Raw genomic sequence first — 23,832 nt, forward strand, 5'->3', positions numbered from 1 at the left:
TATATATATATATATATATATATATATATATATATATATATATATATATGTATGTATTTACCTTGAAAGGTGAATCCCTTTTCTCCTGGCAATAATGCTTTCACATATACATCAGAGAACTTCCTTCAGCTATGCAGATCTATAACTTAGTATAGTGACTGTAAATTTTTTTTGACCAGTCGAAAAAAAAATCAGGTTTGTGTTGTTGTTGTTGCTGTTGGTGGTGGTGGTGCAGGGCACCCCCTGGATTCCTTCAAGGTCTACACTAGAAATATTACATGTCTTTCCTTGTTCCCTCAGTCCACAGGATTTCGTTGGCACTATATAATACACTCAATATAAAACATTTATAAGAAAATATTTTTACGATGGATGAAGTTTACTTTCAAAATGCCTCTAGTTTTAGTTCCTGTTTGCCCTTATAAAGTAATGCAAATTTCAGTAGCATTCAATTTGGACAAATTCTAATCCTATGCCTCCCTACTAATTTGCTTTCTAATTTGGGGTGTCACATCTTTTTCAGTTTTTTTTTAGTAATGTTACTGACTTAACAACATCATGGCATTATTGTGAGCAGTAAGCAATAAACATATTTATAAAATGCTTTGCATATTTATGTGGTATAATAATAGAACTGAATAAAATAATTTTTTGGACTTTATTTCATAAAAATACCTTTTATTTCACAGAGTTAGAGGAACAGGTGTGGTGGTTCTCCTAATACTGTTTGAATGATGTTAATGACCATGTTCTACAATGTTCAACCTTCCTGCTTATTATTATAATCATTGATGAAGTCCTTGTTGAATGGAACTGTGTAGCAGACTGGCTTAACTGGTAGGATTTAAATAATTGTGTGATAGATGAAGAAAGATGGCTAAATGATCTGAAGGTCCATTCTACCTCTAAAATTTATTGTTTGTCTTCAGAACTCTAAAAAACAAACTTTTTTTTAAAAAAAAGTTGGACATCTAGAAAGCTCCCTGAATGACAGAAAATGATTGTTATTATAAAATAGGTTCATTTGGGGATATTTTATGGTAGGCTCCACCCAAGAGACTAATTCTGAGAAGTTCCTTACAAGGTACTTACTGACAAAAGAATAAAATAATGAAACTTTTCAGTGGTGGATTTAAATTATTTAGAATTATAGAATCATCATATGTTAAAGCTAGAAGGGACTTTAAGAGGAAAGCCCAGTCTAATTCTCTTATTTTATATGTGTGTCTTTGCATCTGAAACAATTTGTTCCATATGTCAATGTTTGCATGATACATTTCCCTGGACTACCTCTCTGAATACATGCACTCTTAGTACTTTCTCTCCTGAAAGAGAATTTTTCCTTTGGGGTGCCTTACCTGTACATCCGCTTTCAAGGTTCACAGTCTTTCCAAACTCAGCAATTTTTTAAAAATAAGGAATCCAAAATGATTGAATACTTTCCTAGTTACATAGTGGAACAATTGCACTTCATTGGCATTAATGAAAGTATGTTGATAATTGTAATTTTTGGCACAATAAGGCCATAAATTTCACAAGGAATTCATCCAGGACAGAAGTTTCTGGGACTCTGCTACTTTTAATTGAATTGCTTCTTGTTCTAGGTGGCACCCTATTTCACACTACTCACCTCCTCCTCCCTTGGTGACTCAGACATCAAGGGAGAAGCCTCTAAACTATTCATTAAAACAGTCAGATAGAGGTTGATTCTACTTTCAGTCATCTTTAGCTACTCCTCAGTTTCAGGTTGGGGAATCACTCCAGACCAGCTACCTACAAAGCCCTGGCTCACTGCTAAAGGGAGGTAAGAAGAATTCTACCAATGCAAATAAATGAGACAGATTGCTTGCATCACTTAGATTTCTCTTAAACTTCAACTCTTACTGTTCATATACTATGAGCTTTTCCTTTCAGTTAAGTTTTTGATGGGTCTACATAGCCAGTCTTCAGAGAGTACCTCTTTTCCAGTGATAGTTGATGTGGTTTTTTGGATCATACTATTTCTAGTTTCTTGGAACCTACCTTTAAATGCTGTTGGTTATCACGATAAATAGTTTATTCGGTTTTTATTGTGAGAGATTTCATCTGAGGATTGCTGAGCAAATACAGATCATGTCTTTTAAAAGGAGGGGCTAGACAAGCTCTCACTAGCTCATTTCTCAACTCTGAAGACTTAATAATTAAACACATGATCTCTGTTTTGGTAGATGATACCTTTAACAAAATTATTTTAACATGTATTGTTCAGGTACTGGTTACTTTATTATTCTTGATCTAGGCAATTTGATGCTCATCCAGATGTCATACACAGATGCCAAAAATAAAAAAAGTCTCTCTGCTAGGCTAGACTAAGGTGTGATGATGAGATGGTTTATAAGATTTTTTCTTTCCATTTCCTCCAGATTTTTTTATGTGGAGTGCAAACTACTTCATATAAAATCTGGGGTTCTAACTAGCAGGTGATTAATTTATGGGGAGGGGGTGTGTATGTGAGAGATCCAACTTCTGTTTCTTGTTTCAAGACACCACCCAAGTCCTGAAAAACCAGTTTTAGAAGCTCTTTGATATGAATAGACAAATTATTTTTAACAGTCTTTTTTTTTTATTTGGTAGGTAAGCTTATTTTCCTTCCCTGTGCCCAGTTTTGTCCATATTTAACATTCATGACCTAATATTATAAGAATTAAGCTGAGTGTTCTTGCTGGTATTTGGCTAGCAGGCAAGTGTTCTCTGAAGGGAATGTCCTGGATCCACAGTGAAGACTAACTTTACAATTTCCAGGGATGGAGATTTTGTGGTATTTGCTGGAATCCATGGAGAAGACCTCCAAACATATATATATATATATATATATATATATATATATATATATATATATACTCAATATACAATGTTCTATTAAAAAAAATTAGTAACTTGCACTTGAGTGAATGAAAGCATTTTAAACATTTGTAATAGTCCAAAAGTAAAGAGACAAACTTTTACGGTTGGTCATTAGCAAAGTGAATTTTTTTTTTACTGACTTTGAAGAATAGAAATCAAAATTCTTTTTTCCTTCCATATTTGTAGCCTATCATATAGATATGACATTTTTGGTCATTTTTTTTACAATATTCCTTCAAATATTTTAAAAAATCTCAATGTCACTAGGTAAAATTTTCTTTGAAATCCCTTTTATAGGAGAGGTCATTAAAAAGCATAAAATTTCAGTAAAGAATCTAGATTTTTTTCAAATATAGACAAATTTTAGCAAGATTTTTGACCACTTTCCCACTTTGAATTCTTCTTATTATTTATGCAAGTTAAATTATACAATGATGAAATGTCAGAGGTGAAAGGGATCTTTGCCATGCTTTTATTCAAACATTTTGCTTTATAGATGAGAATTTAAAGATTAGTGATATAAAATGATTTGTCCAAGGTGATCCATGAGTTAATGGCATGACTGGAGCCTAGTCCTAGGTTTCTTGATTCTTGTCTTAGCTTTTTTTCTCATGACAATTTGATTCTGTTGAATTTCTCATTGTTATTTTGCTCAGGTAAATAAAAACTTCTGGTAACAAAAATGTGGCATAGTGAGAAAGACATCAGATTTAAAGTAAGGAGACCTGGGTTATTACACCCATCTGTGCCCTCAGTTTCCTCATATATAAAATGAGGAAGCTGGACTGGGCTTCCCTCTTATAGTCCCTTCTAGTTCTAACATGCAATGATTCTATAATTCTAAATAAGCAAAATCCATCACTGGAAAAGAATTGTAAAACATGTTGAAATTGGAAGATTCTAGCTTGGGTTACAAAATATAAAAGTAAGGTAATAAAGTGATGAAATTAACTTTCAACATATTAACTGTAGATTCAGTCTTGTTACTGTATAGTTGAATTGTAAAAGTCCAAATGTTATGGTGAATTCTGGATGCATGATGAATTCATTAGCTCCTTGAGTTGATGCACTACTATTAGATTTTGTTGTTATTTGCTAACCTGCCTTAAAACAGAATGTATATATATATATATATATATGTATGTATATATATATATGTATTGTATACATGTATGCATCTATGTAAATATGACCATTAAATTGGAAGATATGTTTGTTGAATATGAATTAAGTGAAACAAGTTTTACTGACTACTAGGTCTGAGAATCCCATCTTTTTTGAGATTTTTATCTATAAAATGATAGGACTAGATGAGATAATCACTATCATCCTTTGTTCCTCTAGATCCTATGATGAGGTGACTCTAGATAATACATTAACTGTGCCTGGACCTAAAGTTCTGGAGGTCAATAAAAAAGAGTAGTCATTTCCATTTTAAATCTCTTTGAGATAGTACTGAGAAAATGATATTTCATTATATTGCTGAACATTAAGCTTTTATCTTTTGTTAATTGAGTCTGACTGTTAATCTCAAAAAGTAGAATTCTACTCATACCAGAGTTGGTGCTGCTAGTGATCTGAAACAAGAGGTGGGGTCATTATGAGTTCCTAAAGAAAGGTGAGGAATGTGGACTTGTAAAGAGCATCCTGGGCTCAGCCTTTCTTCATAGAGCCAGTTGGGTGAGTTTCTAAAGATTTTGAGGACCAGGAAATGCATTAGACTTTCAGATGGTCAGAAACTTGATGGATAAGCCAGATGATTCTTCTTGACCTGGTTATTTGCTAATAAATCTAGTTTACAGTACCTTCTCACTATGTCATCTTGTTCAAACAGATTTCTGAATTTTACTTTCCTTACCTGTGAAATTGGGAGAATAATATTTGTAGTACCTACCTCACAGGATAATTATGAGGAAATTACTTTCTAAAAATCAAAGTACTTATAAATTTAAATTATTAAGGAAATAGAATATAAAAATGGTCCATTTTGCAAGACTGATGAATTTTGAAAATTATTTCCTTTAAATGTATATTTCAAAGGACTCAGCAAGTCTTGTGGCTTATTTTTAGAAAGAAATTTAATTTGTCTAGACCATTTGCTTTTTACAGAATCCCCATTGTTTCCTAGATTATTTACAGAATTTTCTGTGAAGTAGCTAAGTGATTGGGTAATGTTTTATTCTCATCTTTCATGGAATTTAATTAAACAAGTTTAGAAACTATTGTATACACTATATGAAAGGTATTGATTAAAACAGGATAAAGAAAAAACCAAAGATATGGTCTGATTCAAGCCTGGCTAATAACTAAAATTTGAACTTGGAATGAAATGGAATATTCCTTCAACATCTGAGAAGTAATATGAGGAGATTTACTTAGTAATATCAGGGAATATTGAAGATATGGTATTGAATCAATTGGAGAGGGATACAGGGAATCTTTGTTTGGATAATCCGAGTTACTTATAGATAAAAATCTTAGTGAAGATGGGATTCTCTGGTTTAGTAGTCAATATCTATTGCTTCACTTAATGGATTCACCAAACATAGCTTCTAACTTAATGATAATATTTACATATATGCATACATGTGTATACTATATATACTATATACATATGGATGCTTGTACCCTGGCCACAAAGATGTAGCAATGTCCTTTATTCTTCTTGAACACCTTAGAAGTCCAGTGGTTAGACCACTGAGCTGGAAGTCAGAAAGACTCAAGTTCAGTCTTAGATATCCACTAGCTATGTTGCCCTGGGCAAGTAATTTTATACTGTCTGTCTCAATTTCCTCAACTGTAAAACAGAGATAATAACAGGACCTATCTCATAGGATTGTTAGAAGCTTAAAACAATCCTACCAGGAGTCAGGAAGATCTGAGTTCAAATGTCACCTTAGATTTTTGTTAATTTTGTGTTGTTGGACAAGTCACTTAACTGCCTCAGTTTTCTCACCTCTAAAAATAGAGAAAATAACAGGACTTATCCTATAGGATTGTTAGAAGTAGCAAATGATCAGGGCCTGGGGTTGGAAAGATCTGAGATCAAAGGCCATCTCAGGTATTTGTTCGTTGTGTGTTCTTGGGGATATCACTTAATTGCCTCAATTTTCTCACTGAAAAATAAGGTTGATAATAGCCCTACATCTCAGGTAGTTGTAAGGATCAAATGATATGATATATTTCTAAAGTACTTTTCACAGTGGCTGGCATTTAGTAGGGGTTACAAAAATGCTAGCTATTATTATTATTATTAAATGAGATAATACGTTTTCTCTTCCCTCATGCCTTCTTGAGTTAGGTAAGCTTTTTAAATAACTTTTAAGAAAAAAAAGTTAGCTTCACCTACTCCACTACATCAGGCAGTACTCATAGACTTCAAGAATATAACTAGTACACAGATTATAAACACTAAGAATAAACCAAGAATAAAGTAATTTCAAATGTATAGTAGAGTTGAAGGATGAGGGGGAAATCCTTTAGGCAGGGATATTTGAGTTACATATTTCTAAGAAAACTAGGGATTTTTAGAGGAGCAAGGCATGGAAGGATTCATTGTACAAAGGTTTGGGGGTAAAGAGATGGAATCATGTAGAGGAGGGTTAATTTGCAGTTCAGTTTTACTGGAATGAAGAGTACATGAAGTAGAGTAATATGAAATAGGACCTGAAAGATAGCTAGAAGGCCTTAATTCAGGCTGAGGATTTTTCTTTTTAATTTGAGACTAGAGATAATAGGTAGCCACTGAAGATTTTTTGAGTAGGGAGAATGTCATGATCAGATCTATGCTTTAGGAATATCAGTTTGATAGTTGTGCAAAGAAATTGTAGAGGGCTAAAATTAGAAACAATTAGAGGGCTTTTGATACAGCCCAGGTGAGAGGCTATATTGGTAATTGACTTATGCAAGTGAAAAGAATGAGGAGGAAGGGGAAAATGTGTGCGTGTGTGTGTGTGTGTGTGTGTATAATTTATATTTATATATTTATACACATAAATTTATATATATTATACACATAAATTTATGTATAAATTATATTTATATATATTTATGCATATGATTTTATATATTTATAATGGACAAGTTTTGGTAACTGACTGAGGGTGGAGGGTCTGAAAGCTAAAGAATAGAAGATCCCTCTAAAGTTATAAACCTGTGTGACTAGAAGAATGGGTGGAATCCTCAACATAAATTAGAAAGTTTGGAGAAGGTATGGGATTGGGGGAAATATTAGACATATTGAATTATATATTTTTGAAAGGTCATCCAAGTTGAGATATCTAGAGGAAGCTGGTTATACAAGTTCAGGAGTAAGATTAGGACTGAATCTGTACATTTCAAAACTATTTGCCTAGAGATAATAATTGAATGTATGGAAGTTGATGAGATCACTTAGAAAGACTGTAGAGAGAGAAAATAACCCAAAATAAAGCCTTTAGGGGATAACTATATTTAATAAATGAAAGAAACATTGTGATCCAACAACACAGGTCAGATAGGAGGAGAGCAAGAGAAAACAATATTATGGAAGCAGGGGAGAAAAAATATCAAAAAGAGAAGTTAAGTAGAATAAAACGTTTAGGTTTTAGGAAAATTTGAAATTGGAGAGAATGGTTTAGGAAAATTTGAAATTGGAGAGAATGCTTTAATTTTCAGAAGTGGAATAGGTTTTATTGAAAAGGTGGTACTGACCTATCTTTCAGGAAAATGACAACGATAGATTATGCTTATTAGTAATGACTTCCTTCCATTCTGCTTTCCTTTTTTAAATACTAAAAATTAACATACTTATGCTTTTTTATACTATTATTAGTGAAGGCATCATGGTAGACATGAATATGAGTGGAGAGATGGTGAAGGATTCAAAAGATAATTTGGTCAGATGGAAAAAGGATTTAAAATTTGTTGGTTGTAGGATGGAGGAAGGTGAGGAAGAGAGAAGAGAAAGGCTGACAATGCTGCCTTCAACATATATTTCTTTTTTGTTTTTACCTTTGTTCTTTTTTTAAAAATATTTGAACACTACAAATCTGCTCCAGAACTAGATGGAGGGGGTCTAAATCATATTAATGTTCAAGTATGAATTTCCTTTTGCTTTTATATAAGCTTGTACTAATCATCTCTGTTCACAATTCATCTTTTCCATAAAAACACAAGGAAAGGGAGATATTAAAAGTATGTTCAAGTCTTCCTCTGGTCATTCTACCCTGACCTGAAGATGTTTTGTTGAATTTATGAAAGTCTTCTTCAGTTAACTTTATTATTTAAGAGACCTCCCTCCATAAATGGTATAGTTGTCCTTTATACCTTTCACTTAAAAACAGACATTTCATACCTATTTGTCCCTGAGGTTCTAAGCAAGTATTTAACACATTGTCTTACTTATAGAAGGTACTCTAAATATTTGTTGATACTGATGGTGGCAATATCAGAAAAGAAATGTAAGCTAGTCCTTATTCACATCATTGGATGTAGCAGGTTTGAGAATGGAACACAAAAGAGAAATCCATAGATCATCTAACAGTCAACAGGAAGTTTACTTAATTCCTGGCAAAAGAAGGATATTCAGTGAGAATATCTTCATTGAATCAACTTATTTACAGATCGGAAACCAGAGGAAGGAGCCAGGTGGAAGAGCCTCATGTCCTGCTTTTTTTTGTATGTGTGTGTTTACACCAACAGAAAACTATGTCAATAACCTGAGCCTTTAGTTACCTGAAGCAATAGCTTTTAAGGGAAAAAAAGCTTATCTTATGAATTAGGATATTGTTCCTATCAAAAAAGTTAAAAAACCTTTTCTATCCTCCCACCATTTTTTTTCCTCATTGTTTATTTTTGAACAACCTTTAACCATTTATATTGGCATTCAAAGCATGAGGATCATTCTATTGCTGTTCTTTGGTTCCATTTATATTGTAAATATAATCCTAAACTAATGACTTCTAGTTTCTCTAGTTTATTTCCCATGCTCTTTGCATTTAAGTGACACATTTCAGTAGCCAAGGATCCATTTTTTTTTTTTATCTCATGAGACCTAGTGATGCCATCGAACCCCATGAGAAACAGTAGAGGGCTAGTATTATAGTTAAGATGTTTGAGGTTCAAGACCTGCCTCTGATGATACTAACTGCAGGACCAGTGGCTAGGCTTAACTTCTCAGGCAATTTTCTATGACTATAACTAGAGAGGAACTGCTGATAAGATTTTCACACTAGACTCCACACTGATAATATCACAGGTCTGGACCCCCCCCCAAAAAAAAGCATCATTCAGTCTAAAAATGTTTCAAGTATTTAGTTCCATTCTTCCACATAATCAGTAGAAATTATATTTGTTTGGCCTTGCTGATCTATTTCTATGGAGCTTGGGAACATAAATTCTTTTTCACAAAGACAGACTTCTCAGCCTCATTCATTGGCTAATGTCCAACTGAAATCAGCAGTTGGGTATTTGACTGACTGATGTTTACATCAGCCAGTTGTGAATAGTAATTAGCATTTTGGCTAGCATTCAGAACATGTCTTTTCACTTTGGTTCCCAGATGACAAAGACACTAATTTAGCATTAGCCAGTTAGGACATTAGCTGCAAAATATAAATAGTATGAACATTTTTCTGTTTTTTTTAGTAGGCTATTTAATTTTCCTTTTTAAATGGCATTTTTAATTATTTGCTTAACGTAAAATTCTGCCCCAAAGTGTTAAAAGACACCAGTATCACCTAGAATCACCTTGCTGATTATCCATTTTCTTGGCTCCATTAACTTCTCCATAACTGAGTTCCTTTAGAGAGATTGTAAAATATGGTATTAAAATAAATTAATAAACTTATCTTAATTTTTTTCTAGTCTTCTTCTCTCATCTTTTTCTTCTACCTTCCAATACTATTCCATTTTCTCCTCCACTTGTTTTCTCACCTTTTCTTTGCCTCCATTTTGATCTCTATTTTTCAGCCCTGCTAGTTTCTTCTCTTGCTCAATGAATATTCTTGCTAAAGAGGGTGGAGAAAGTGTGATGGTAGCAGGGAGGGATGGAGACTGCAATGATCAGACCCAATAAAAACCTAATGAAAAATCATGTTCTGGAGAGATTAAAAATATTATGTCCCTGAATGTTTATGTGAGGGAGGCAGAAAGTTTAGGAAGGTTGGGGATTATTAGCAGGTAGGTGGCTCAGGTAGAAACCAGGTGTCTTTATGACTACACCAAAAGGAGAAGGGACTACAACTGGGCTAAGAGGCAAATAGAACAATGAACATTTGTTAGAATTCTCCCTGGACCCACCCACAGTTCAAGCAGAGGAGTCACTGAAAAAAAAATTCCAGTGGAATGCCTTGTAAGGGAGAAGCTGAAAAGGATTATTCCAAAGATGTCAAAATCAGAGAGAATTTCAAGAAGACAGAAGTGGTTGATGGAGTCAAATGCAATTGAAGGAGACTGAGAAGAGAGATTATATCAGAAGAAAGGAATTAAAGAATGGTTTCAGTGAGGAACTAAAGATAGAAGTTAAGCTCTAGAGGGCTCCCAAGAGTGTAGGGGTGGGTTGACAGGCTGTGGGTGGCGATTACTTGTTGGAGGGATTTGTCCATGAATGACAGTAGTTAGGATGGTCATTTTTTTTGGTCTTCACAGACTCCTGGTTGTGAGGTTGTAATATTACCTCTTAGTTCTTACTCTAAAGATTTCAGGTTTCCAAAGATAGAAGGTTCAGTTTTAATACTGTTTGGGCTATAGTCTGTCATACTGAAAATACAGTGTTGTCAATCTATGTGTATTAGGGTTTTAGTCCTTTGATTCTGGTTTTTGACCTTTATTTTCCTAATCTTCAAAAAAAGGATACTCTCTACAATCCCTACTTTATTGTGCTGTGAGGCTTAGGAAGATCTCTAGTCCAATATTGTCATTTAACAACAGATGAGGAAACTGAAGCTCAGAAGGGGAAAATGTATATTAAGTGAGTTACAAATATTAAAGTGCTGTATACCAGTCATCATTATTATTACTTAAGTTTCTGAGGAATATCAAAGCAAAGGCTGTTGTGCTTTTTTTCATTTATTCATCTAATCTTTTTTCTCTTTTCCTTTCTTCTTTCTCTCCTTCCTTCCTTCCTTCCTTCCTTCCTTCCTTCCTTCCTTCCTTCCTTCCTTCCTTCCTTCCTTCCTTCCCCTCTTTCTTTCCTTCTCTCTTTTCTTTCTTTCTTTCCTTTCTTCCTTCTTTCTTTTCTTCCTTCCTTTCTTTCTTTCCTTCTTTCTTCTTTTCTTTCATCCTTCCTGCTTTCTTTCCTTCCTTTCTCTTTTTTTCTTTTTCTTTCTTAGCTAAAAATCTAGATTTTTCATTAAATGGCACTACGTATACTTATTTTGAAATTTTTTAAATTAAAAAATGACAATTATTTGAATTTAGGAACCCAAAATTTCTATGTGAGAACAATTTGCTATCCAGAGTAATAGAATTTTTTCCACAATTGAACACAAATATAAAAAAAAAACCCATTCTACTCTGATGTCACATTCTAGTTTTGAGGTTGTACAGGAGGAGCTCAAATTCTGATAGATTCCATCAACCTGGAAAAGTTCTGAGGAACAAAACAGTGAGAATGTTTGAGCCATATTTATCTGCTATTCAAGGACTATGTAATCTAACTAACAACAACAAGCATTTTATATTGTACTTAAAGATTTGCATAGCATTTAATATGTCATTTAATTTATTTATAAAAACCCTTTATGAAGGTGTTATTATTTCTCATTTTAAAAGATGAGGAAACAGGCTGAGAGAGGTCATTACTCATTCTAGGTTACACAGTTGGACACTATCTCAGGTAGGATGTGAACTCATGTCCTCCTGATTTCTAGTTAGCTGCCTAAGTATGAAAAGAATCATTGATCAACAATTAATTAATTTGGGGACCATAGCATCCCATGAAATTGAAATTACAAAAATGGCCTTTAAGAAGGCAGGAATGGTGGTAAGGAGACAAAAACAAAGGTCAGGCCAGTAAGGGATACAAAGAATCCAACAGTTCTCATACCATCTATAAGAAACAATTTAATTTTTTTGTCCTGTAACCAGTATTGACAGATTACATGATGAACTGAGCTATGTCTGTATTGATATTCTTTCCACTCATTTAATCAAAGAATCTTTGAATTGGAAGGTACCATGAGATAATAGATTTAGAACCAAAAGTGTTCTTAGAGGTCATTGACTTCAGTATATATGTGAAGAAGAAAGAAGTCTACAATTTACCCCCAAATTGATTTTCATTTGAATATCTTTGGTGAAGAGAAAGTGAGTTTGTCTCACTTTTGGGTAGTTCTAATGCAGGCAAGTTTTCTTTATATTGAACCTATATCTATGCTCTGCAATTTCTTCCTTTTGCTACAAATTTTGCTTTCTGAGTACAAACAGAACAATTGTAGTCCTTCTTATACAGCTAACTTCTCTTTCTTAAGTCTTCTTTTCTCCAGGCTAAGCTTTACCATTTCCTTCAGCCAGTATAACTTTTTTCTCACTATCATGGTCACTCAATGCTAGATGCATTGTACCTTGTAAATATCTTTCCTAAAAAAAATAATGCTCAGAAATGAACATCATATGCTAGGCATAATCAGACTAGAGCAGAGTATGGTGGGGCAATTACCTCCTTGTTCCTTTTTTTTTTTTGGCAAAGCAATGGGGTTAAGTGATTTTCCCAAGGTCACACTGCTGGGTGATTATTAAGTGTCTGATTCTAGATTTGAACTCAGATCCTCTTGACTCCAGGACCAGTGCTCTAATCACTGAGACACCTACCTGCCCCTGGCTCCTTTTTCTTGATACAATTCTCTGTTAATAAAACCTGAAATCACATTAGGTAGTTTGGAAGTGGGGATGAGCTTATTTGATGTGTCACAGTTGATATTTATTGACCTTGAAGTACTCTAACTTTTCACTTCACATTATTTTTATATGAATTAGCTAGCAACTCTTTCCTCATTTAATAGAATAAGCTCATTTTTAAAAGCAAGATATGGTATTTTGCATTTATTTCTGTGGTTTCATATTATTAGATTCATTCCAGTGCTCTAGAATGCTGAAATCTTTTTGATTCTAAATCTATTGTTCCATGTGTTAGTTATCCTTCTCAGGTTTTTGTGATTTTTCTAAATGTGCTATCCATCCATTCCTTTATCTAAATCATCAATAAACAATATTAATAGGACAGACTGTAATCCACTAGAGACTCCCAAGCTCACATTGCCACCTTAATGTTTTTTCTTTATGCCTAACTTTTGACTAGTTTTAAATTCACTTAATTTTGTCATCTTTTTTAGCTTACACATTTTCATCTTGTTCACAAGGATAAAATAAGAAGATTTGTCAAATGTTTTGTTGGGAATATTTTATATATTGTCAGATTAGTTTGCTGTATTGAATTTATTGTTTAAATGTTTTGTTCAAGAAGGTTAAAATTCAGGGGGAGGTGATGAATAGAGGAAGATGGTATATTTCCATAAATTGCTGTAAATGAAATAACATAAAGACATCAGTGAAATTTAGTTTTTAAAATATCAAATGTCTTTCTGAAACCTAGATCTTCGATGTCTTTAGCATTACTTTGATCTATTAATCTAGTTGTCTCATCATAAGAGTATTGCTTGTCCGGTAGTTTTTCAGGTGAGTCTGACTCTTTGTGATACCACTTAAGGTTTCCTTGGCAAAGACACTAGAGTAGTTTGCCATTTCCTTCTCTTTATAGATTGAGGAACTGAAGCAAGCAGGTTTAAGTGACTTACCCAGGGTCACATAGTTAGTAAGGGTCTGAGGCCAGATTTGAACTCATGAAAAGGAGTCTTCCTGATTCCAGGCCCTATACTCTATCCACTGTCACCTAGCTTCCCCTATCATGATAGTAAAAGGGGATAAATCATCATGGCTCATCCTTGATAAAACTATTTTTCACTTTTCATAGTCATTACTTTTCCTTGTAAATGTTAACACACTATCCTTTTACTAATAAGATGTAGAAGCCAAGTCAAGTTCATCAACCTATGGTTCACAGGCCCCACTCTCTTGCCTTTTAAAGCAGATTGCTTCAGGTCTGTAGCAATCCCCCTTCCTCAACTCACTTCCAATCACTTGCAGATCACTGACATTAAGTCAACAAAAACATTCAAAAATCATTACCACAGGATGTAGACAGAAAGCTTGTAGGGATACATATAGCAATGTACATCAGAATCAGTATTCCTTCTCCCTCTCAAAAGAAACCAAACAATAAAACAAATAAAAGCCAGAAAATTAACCCAAACCCTGAGCCACATAATTTTAGCATATTGAACTGGAAGACATAAAGAGTTTTAATTAAATGGATGACTTGTTCTTAGGGAGTATGGCTTAAGGTAAAGAAACAAGAGAAACTAAAAGCTTGTAGAATAGTTAGAAGGCTCAAGACTTTTTGTGAATCTTCTTCAAGTAGAGAGATGTAAATTCTCCAAGGAGAGGTGATCATAAGAATTGGTAAAGTTAGTTTCATTCCGTATCCAGAAGCAATATTTCATGGGATACTTAGTAATCTTGCACACTGTCTACTATGGACATGAGAAAAGAGAACTCCCTTGAAGATAGCTGAAGCTTATGTGTTGTTTCCTTCATCATAAAGGATGATGAGGTGGAAAAAAACTTGTAAAACATTCAGTAATAGTCAACAAATAAACCCAGAATTACAGAATCTCTAAGGTGGAAGGGACTTTAGAACATACCTGTAATAACTTCCTCTCTTACAACTTTGATAAAGAGTCATCTACCCTCTGATTGAAAACTTCAGGGACTTCAAACCCATTTCCTTGGAGATAAATGATTTTTATTTCATGAAAATGGGCTCAGGATAGGATGATGAAAATTCTTAGGAAGTATGGCTCAAGAGAAAGAAATAAGAGAAACTGAAAGCTTGTAGAATAGTTAGAAGGTTTAAGACCTTGTGAATCTTCTTCAAGAAGAGAGAGATGGAAATTCAACAAAGCAGGATATAAAATAAACCCATATAAATAATCAGCATTTCTATTTATGAACAACAAAGCCCAAGAACAAGAGATAGAAAGAGAAATTCCATTTAAAGTAACATTAAATACTTGGGAATCTACCTCCCAAGACAAACCCAGAAACTATATGAACACAACTATAAAGCACTTCTCACTCAAATAAAGTCAGATCTAAATAACTGGGGAAAATGTCAATTGCTCATGATTGAGTTAATAATAATAAAATGACAATTCTACCCAAATTAAATTACTTATTCAGTGCCATACCAATCAAACTACTGAAAACTACTTAACTGAGCTAGAAAAAATAGTAACAAAATTCATCTGGAGCAACAAAACATCAAGAATAGCAAGAGAACTGATGAAAAAAATGTAAAGGAAGATGGCCTAGCTCTACCAGATTTAAAACTATACTATAAAGCAGCAATCATAAAAACTGCCTGGTACTGGTAAGAAATAGAGTAATGGATTAGTGGATTAGGATAGGTTCAAAAGAAACCCCAGTAAATGACTATAGTAATCTACTATTTGACAAACCCAAAGACATCAGCTTCTGGGATAAGAACTCACTATTTAACAAAAATTGTCAGAAAAACTGGAAACTAGTATGGCAGAAACTAGGCATAGACCCACATCTCAACCATATACCAAAATAAAGTTAGAATGGTACAGGGCGACATCATAGATAAATTAATAGACCAAGAAATACTCATCTATCAGATTTATGGAAAGGGGATAAATATATGATCAAATAAGAATTAGAATACATTATAAACTGCAAAATGAAATTTTGAACTAATAAAATCAATGCTGCCAAAAATAGAAGGAAAGGAGAAAGCTGGGAAGCAATCTTCACAACTAGGAGTTCTGATAAAAGTCTCATTTCTAAAATGTAGAAAATTGCATCGGGGCGGCTAGGTGGCGCAGTGGATAAAGCACCGGCCCTGGAGTCAGGATTACCTGGGTTCAAATACGGGCTCAGACACCTAATAATTACCTAGCTGTGTGGCCTTGGGCAAGCCACTTAACCCCATTTGCCTTGCAAAAAAAAAAAAACCTAAAAAAAAAAGAAAATTGCATTAACTTTATAGGGTTACAAGACGTCTATTCCTCAATTGATAAATGGTCAAAGGATATGAACAGACAGTTTACAGAAGAATAGATTAAAGCTTTATATAATCATATGAAAAAATGTTCCAAATAATTATTTTTAAGGGTTTTTTTTAAGGTTTTTTTTTTGCAAGGCAAATGGGGTTAAGTGGCTTGCCCAAGGCCACACAGCTAGGTAATTATTAGGTGTCTGAGACCAGATTTGAACCCAGGTAATCCTGACTCCAGGGCCGGTGCTTTATCCACTGCGCCACCTAGCCACCCCCCCCCAATAATTATTGATTAAAGAAATGGAAATTAAAACAAAAATGAGGTGTCATATCACACCTATCAGATTGGCCAGGATGAGAAAAAAGGGAAAATAATCAATATTGGAAAAGTGGTGGGAGGATTGGGACATTGCTGCATCGCTGGTAAAGTTGTGAACTGATCCAACCATTCTGGAGAGCAGTATGGAGCTATGACCAAAGAGCAATAAAACTGTTCATACCCTTTGACTCAGCAATTCCAGTTCTAGATTTATATCCAGAAGAAATTATAAAAAAATGGGAAAAGTCCTACATGCTCCAAAATATTCATAGCAGCACTTTTTGTAGTGGCAAAGAATTGGAAATTGAGGAGGTTCTCATCAATTGGGGAATAGCTAAACAAGTTTTGGTGCATGAATAATATGGAATATTATTGTTCTTTAAGAAACCATAAATGGTCAGACTCTAGAGAAAGATGGAATGACTAAAAGGATCTGATGCTGAGTGAAGGGAGCAGAACCAAGAGAAAACTGTACACATTAACAGCATCATGAGATGATCAACCTTAATGGAAGCAGCTCCTCTTAACAGAGTTAAGAGAGCTAGGACAACTGTATAAAACTGCTATGGACAATTATCCCCATCCAGAGGAAGAAAAACAAAACAAAAAAAGAAAAATCAACCCTTCAAAATCTGATGAACATTTTATAAAAATGATCTCTTTTGGGAGATCCTTTGGGATCCTTTAATCCTAATCCCTCATACCAAAAATGACTAATATGTAAACATGTTTATCCAAAATATATATGTACAATGCTAACTTGACTGTTCACTGCTGAGGGGATGAGGGTGGGAAGGGAGGGTGGAAGGAAATTTTGTAACTTAAAAATATACATGTGCATATGGATGAAAATTAATTAATTAATTAATTTAAAAAATAAGAGAGATGGAAACTTTTTAATGTGGCAAGCATCAAATGAAATCAGCAAAATGAAACCAAAGGACAATTTTTGAATCTAGTTCAATAGACATGAAGCAACTTGGTTCCAAGTGCAGCAATCATTTCAGAATCACCTTTCTACATGCAATCAAATCATCAGTTATTTAGAGTAAAAATCAAAGGAAGTATCAAATTAAAATAAAGGATAAAGATGACTGTGATTACAGCAACACCAATACCATCTGTTTAAATTGTTCACTTTCAAAAAAAGAGTAAATAAACACAAGTTGGATTTATCTTCTAAGAAAGATGAACTGATTCAAAAGCATTGCCATACTGACAGAGCCATAAAAGTCCAGATGTTTACACTTTGCTGTCAGTTGGATGGCAAGGGGAGAAGCTTCCTGAGTCTGTCTTGTCTGATATGATTAAGGAACATCTCTATGTAATGTATGTCAACCACTGATTCTCAGCTTATTTCAGGAATCACCCATATACTCCACTTTACACCAAGGAGGTTTCGGTTTCAAGTTTCTTTTTAATCAAAGTTGATAATTCAGAAGATGCTAGATATGATGCTTCTTTTTTAATTTTTATCTATTTTTTAAATATTTTCAATTACATGTGAAATAGACAATATTTCAGGAGCAGCTGGGTGGTGCAGTGGATAGAGCATCAGCTCTGGAAGCAGGAATATCTGAGTTCAAATTCAGTCTCAGACACTTAATAATTATTTAGCTGTGTGACCTAGAGCAAGTCACTTATTCCCATTGCCTTCAAAAAAAAAACCAATCACTAAAAAAAAATTGTGTTGCAAATTTCTTCTTGAGAGAAAAGACAAGCATGTTGATTTTTAAAAATTTATTTATTTTTAAATTTTAAAATTTTCCCCCAAACTCGCTTTCCTCCCCCACAGAAGTCAGTCTGTTAATCTTTACATTGTTTCCATGCTATACATTGATCAGAATTGAATGTGTTGAGAAAGAAATCATATCCTTAAGAAAAAAAAATAAAATATGAGATAGTAAAATTACATAATAAGATAATGGGTTTTTTAAAATTAAAAGTAATAGTCTTTGGACTTTGTTCAAACTCCACAATTCTTTCTCTGGATACAGGTGGTATTCTCTATCACAGATACCCCGAAATTGTGCCTGATTGTTGCACTGATGGAATGAGCAAGTTCATTAAGGTTGAACATCACCCCCATGTTGCTGCTAGGGTGTACAGTATTTTTCTGGTTCTGCTTATCTCACTCAGCATCAGTTCATGCAAATACCTCCAGGCTTCTCTGAATTCCCATCCCTCCTGATTTCTAATAGAACAATAGTGTTCCATAGCATACATATAATACAATTTGTTCAGTCATTCCCCAATTGATAGACATTCACTCAATTTCCAATTCTTTGCCACCATAAACAGAGCTGCTATGAATATTTTTGTACAAGTGATGTACAAAGGGTAAAAACCTTTTTTCATGATCTCTTCAGGGTATAGACCCAGTAGTGGTATTGCTGGATCAAAGGGAAAAGTATATTGATTTTTGTTATGAAATTATATCAAACATTGCTATTAGTAAAAGAAAATATAGACAAAATAAAACAAAAACATAGGGTAAAAAGTATGCTTCAATCTGCATTCAAATTCCAACAGTTCTCTCTCAGGAGGTATCTAGTATTTATCATCATGAATTCTTTGGTATCATTCTGAATTATCATTTTGATAAAAATAACTAAATCTTTCACGATTGATCATCTTTATAGTATTGCTGTTACTGTATACAATGTTCTCATTCTATTGTAAATAAATCTATTTATATAAATTCTGAAGTCTTTTTCTGAAACTATCCTGCTCACCATTTCTTAAAATACAATATTATTTCATCAAAAACCATATACCACAACTTGTTTAGTTTTTTACCAAGAGATAGGCATCCCCTCCGTTTCTCATTCTGTGCCAAGACAAAAAGACCTTCTATAAGATTTTTTTTTGCACAAATAGATCCTCCCTGGTCCCCTTCTTTTTGGATTTCTTACCGATACAGACCTAGTAGTGATATTTAATAGCCTATTGGGCACATTTATTTTTGGAGTGATTGGATCACTTCACAACTCCACCAACAGTACTTGAATGTCCTAGTTTTTCCACATCTTTACCTTCATTTTCTATCTTATTAGTCAACCTGATAGGTGTGAGGTGAAATCTCAGAATGGTTTTGATTTGCATTTCTCTAATCAATAGTTATTTGGACCATTTTTTTCATGCAATTATAAATAACTTTAATTTCTTCACTTGAAAACTGCCTCTTCATATCCTTTGAACATTTATCAACTGGAGGCTGGTTCTTATTTTTATAAATCTGGATTCTCTATATAGTTGAGAAATAAGGCCTTCCTCAGAGAACTTGATATAAACTCCTCCCTCCTAGTATCCTGATTTTATTCATTTAATTTGTGCAAGCTTTAAAGGGGCAGCTAGGTGGCACAGTGGATAAAGCACTGGCCCTGGGGTTCAAATCCGATCTCAGACAATTAATTTACCTAGCTGTGTGGCCTTGGGCAAGCCACTTAACCCCATTTGCAGTGCAAAAACCTAAAAAAAGAAAAAAAATAATTTGTGCAAGTTTTTTCATTCCTTGTAATCAAAACTATCCATCTTATTTCCTGTAATACTCTTTATCTTTCATTTAGTCATGAACTCTTTTTTTTATCCACAAATATGGCACATATATTTTTTCCATGCTCCTCTACTTAAGTTTTCACACTGTTTGAATCATTTATCCTTTTTGACTTTATCTTGATATACAGTAGGAAATATTGGCCTATACCTTTTTTCTTCCAAACTACTTTCCAGTGTTCCCAATAATTTTTGTTAGATGTTGAGTGCTTACCCTTGAAAGTTGTCATTTATTGCTGTATATTGTGTAACTAAACTATTCCATTGATCCACCTTTCCATTTCTTAGTCAGTACCAGATTGTTTTGATGCTTACCACTTTGTAATATAGTTTGAAATCTAGAATTGCTATGCCACCTTCCTTAATATTTTTTCATTGATTCCCTGGATATTTTTGATGTTTTGTTCTGCCAAACAATTTTGCTACAATTTTTTCTGACTCTATAAAATAATTCTTTAATAGTCCAATTGGTAAGACAATGAATAAGTAAATTAAGTAGATTTGTTATTTTAATTAAACTGGTTTAGCCTACCCATGAGCAATTGTTTCTCTAAATGTTTAGATCTGTCTTTATTTCTGTGAAAAGTATTTTGTAATTGTCTTCCTATAATCCTTGGTTTTGTCTTGGCAGGTAGACCTCCAAGTATTTTTTATTGTCTGCAGCTATTTTATTAATATGTTTTTGGTTTTTTAGTAAGGTAATCAGTGTTACACATCTAGGGTCAAAATTTCTGAGGCTGGATTTGAACTCAGGTTCTTGACTACAGGGCCAGTATCCACAGTTATTTTAAATTAATTTTTTTCTTTATAACTCTTCCAGCTGGGTTTTGTTGGTAGAATAAAAAAAAATGTTGATAATGTCACTTTATATAATATCCTGCAACTTTGCTGAAGTTGTTCATTTTTTCAACTAGTTTTTTAGTAGATTCCATAGAGTTGCCTAAATAAACCATCGTATCATTTTTAAATAGTGATAAATTTTCCCTCATTGCCTATTTTTATTACTTCATTTTCTTTTTATTTTATTATTGATAAAACTAGCATTTCTAGCATATTATTGAATGATAATGAAATATCCCTTATTTTTTGGCTTTTGCTAGGCAATGGGGTTAAATGACTTGCCCAAGATCACACAGCTAGGTAATAAATGCCTGAAGTCAAATTTGAACTCAGATCATCCTGACTCCAGGGCCAGTGTTCTATCCACTGTACCACCTAACTGCCCCAATAATGAATATCCTTGCTTCACTTCTGATTTTATTGGGAAGCCTTAAAGTTTATTCCCATTACCAAAATTGCTTGCTGGTGATTTTAGATAGATTTTACTTAGCATTTTAAGAAAGACTCCATTGATTTCTATGTTTTCCAGTGTTTTTTTTTTTTAAAGGAATGGGTATTGAGTTTTGCCAAAGTCTTTTTCTGCATCTATTATGAGATAATTTTCTCCATTCTTCTTCCTCCTTAGGCATCCCTCTTTCTCACCTATCCAATTTTTACATTATTCTAACACAATTAACTTACTCCTACCTTTTTTTTTTTAAAAAGAAAACTTCTAAATGCCCTAATAATGATAAAGTTCCTAGAAGATGCATGTATTACCTTCCCACATAGGATGGTAAACAGCTTGATTTTATGATGCTATATCTCTTTCATGTTTACCTTTTTACTTGAGTTTTATATTTATTTTTTTTAACTCTGGTTTGAACTCAGATCCTCCTGACTTAGGGTCCAGTGCTCTATCTACTGCTCACCTAGCTGTCTCCAATTTTTGTATTTCAAAGATAAATTTTTACTCAGTTCTGGTCTTTTCATAAAGCATGCTTTAAAGTCATCTATTTTGAGGCAGCTAGGTGGTGCAGTGCAAAGAGCACTGACTCTGGTGAGTCAGGAGGGTCTGAGTTCAAATTTGGTTTTAGACTTAATCATTACCTAGCTGTGTGACTTTGGACAAGTCACTAACTCCATTGCCTTTCCAAAAAAAAACCCAAACCCAAAAAAGGAAGTCCTGTATTTCATTAAATATCAATTTTTCCCCCTTGAAGGATTATACTCAGTTTTACTGAATAGATGTCCTAAATCTTTTGCATTCTTCTGTGTTCCTGACTGTGGCTCTACAGTATTTGAATGGCTTCTTTCTGGCTGTTTGAAGTATTATCTTTTTGACCTGTGAGTCCAAGAATTTGGCTATAATATTCTTAAGAGTCTTAATTTTGGAATCTCTTTTAGGAGTTGATAGGTGGATTCTTTCAACTTTTATTTAATCCTCTGGTTTCATCTATGATATAGAGGCATTTTCCTGGATAATTTCTTGAAATGTGATGTCTAGATTCTTTCTTTAATCATGGCTTTCAGGTAATCTAATAGTCTTAACTTTCCTTGATCTCTTTTCCAGGTAATTTATTTTTCATATGAGATACTCCACTAGCTCTATTTTTCATTCTTTTGATTTTGTATTAGTGTTTCTTCAAGTCTCATGGAGTCATACTTGCACAGTTCTAATTTTTAGGGATTTATCTTCCTCAGTGGGTTTTTGTACCTCTTCCCCCCATTTGACCACTTTTTTCCTTCAATCTTTTTGTGCCTCTTTTACCAAGTTATTGTTTTTTCATAATTTTCTTCCTTTGACTTCACTATCTTCTTAATTTTTACAAGCAATGGGGTTAAGTGACTTGCCCAAGGCCACACAGCTAGGTAATTATTAAGTGTCTGAGGCTGGATTTGAACTCAGGTACTCCTGACTCCAGGGCCAGTACTCTATCCACTGTGCCACCTAGCCACCCCACTGAGTTTGAGTTTTGACCATTCTGGTCACTATAGTAGCTCTTTATGCTACTATATAGTCAGATTCTTTTTTTTTTTCTCCTGCTATTTGTTCATTTGAACACCTAATTTCTTGAGTTGAATCTTTATGCTAATGTTAGGCTCTTACTGGTATGGGAAGGAGGTCACTGTAAGCCATTGTCCTCAGTTTTATGTTTTTTTACACTGCTGTTTTTAGAGTTAGTTTAGAGGTTTGGAAGATTTTTGGTACTTTCAAGGTGGTCTGAGGAAAGGTAGGGTCAATGCTCTCTTGTTCTCATTCTGGTTCTTGATCAGAAAGAGTCCTGTTCCCTTGGGATTTTGATCAAAACTGCTCCTTAGAGCCCCTTGATCCATACTGTTCCTCGTAGTCCCTTATCCCTTATGGCCAGAAGTGATACTGTCCTTCAGGGTTTCCACTCTTTCTTGATGATAGATCCTATCTTTGGCCTTGAGCTATGACCTAGAAGTGTGTCATTCCCTCTTTTAAAAAAATAATTAATTTATTTTTCCAACTACATACAAAGATAGTTTTCAACAATCATTTTTTTGTAAAGTTTTGAGTTTCACAGTTTTTTGCCTCCCTCTCTTCCCTCCTCCTTGCCCCTGACAGAGACCAATCTAATATTGGGTTATACATATATAACTATGATAAACATATTTCCAGATTTATCATGTTGCAAAAGAAGAATCAGAACACAAAGGGAAAAAAACCTTGAGAGAGAGAGAAAAAAACCCATAAAACACAAAATAAATTATAAAAATTGAAAGAAGTAAGTGTTGGTCTGCCTTAATATCCTATTTTTTATTAAGATCCTATTCTTTCTCTGGATGCAGATGGTATCACAAGTCCTTTAGAACTGTCTTTCTCATTCTCTCCAGAGTAAAAATGCTACTCTGTGTCCTTGAACTAGGATGCAGAAGTTTGTATAAGCAATGGAGTTGTCAAACAGCCTCTAGTCCTGAATTTAGTGTTGAGAGGATTACTTTGAAATTTATTTCTGACCAGTTACCATTCTGTCACCAAATTCTACTACTACCACTGGTGTTTCATCCTGTTGGCTCTGAGTCAGCCTCCTATTCTGTGTCTCTGATGGCCTCCTGTGTTGTTTTGCATTGAAAAAATAACTCATTCTGATATTCTTCTGTGTCACTC

At 33.8% G+C, this 23,832-nt stretch overlaps 1 protein-coding gene across 5 annotated transcripts in view; it reads left to right on the forward strand.

Annotated features, from left to right (window-relative positions):
* The first annotated feature begins 1,677 nt into the window (after positions 1-1,677).
* SCEL (sciellin) overlaps positions 1,678-23,832 on the forward strand; it is a 149,843-nt gene continuing 127,688 nt past the window's right edge. For all 5 annotated transcript variants that reach the window (XM_074191855.1, XM_074191859.1, XM_074191857.1 and 2 more), the window contains exon 1: positions 1,678-1,804. The gene's annotated coding sequence lies outside the window, so the exon portion shown is untranslated. The remainder of the gene's footprint in view (positions 1,805-23,832) is intronic.

Source organism: Macrotis lagotis, chromosome 6 (genome assembly GCF_037893015.1).
Source record: "Macrotis lagotis isolate mMagLag1 chromosome 6, bilby.v1.9.chrom.fasta, whole genome shotgun sequence".
In the NCBI taxonomy this organism is placed as follows: domain Eukaryota; kingdom Metazoa; phylum Chordata; class Mammalia; order Peramelemorphia; family Peramelidae; genus Macrotis; species Macrotis lagotis.